Below are 500 nucleotides of genomic sequence, written 5' to 3' on the forward strand. Positions count from 1 at the left end.
GTGACCAAAGACCCCTGCCTGGAACAGTGTGACCATGATGGAACAGACCTAGAGAAGATGGTCAATGCACTCAGGCCCTGGGAATGGGGATGGTCCTTCACTGCAGCCCCCTCCCCCAGCGCAGTAGGCACCTTTATAGGCATCCACACACATTCATTCACACAGGACTCTCCCCTGGATGCCCCTTTACACAACGCAACCCCCAAGTCACGCCTGCCGGTCCTGATGCTCTGGGGCAGTGGGTACCCAGAGGTAGGCCCTGCAGGCCAAGGGTACGAGCCTGGCACCAGCCCCAGAACCAGTCTCAGTTTCATTAAGGCTTGAACACACACACACACACACACATAGGCACAAGGCGTACACGCGGAGCCCCAGTTACCCCTCACACATACACACCGTCACTGCCACTCGCTCACAGCACAGCTGCAATCCCACACGCCCCCACTCTGCCCCGCCCCTCCTGCTCCGGCCCGGCCCTCCCGAGGCCCCGCCCCCTTCCC

The sequence above is a fragment of the Kogia breviceps genome, chromosome 8, assembly GCF_026419965.1.
Source record: "Kogia breviceps isolate mKogBre1 chromosome 8, mKogBre1 haplotype 1, whole genome shotgun sequence".
NCBI lineage: Eukaryota > Metazoa > Chordata > Mammalia > Artiodactyla > Physeteridae > Kogia > Kogia breviceps.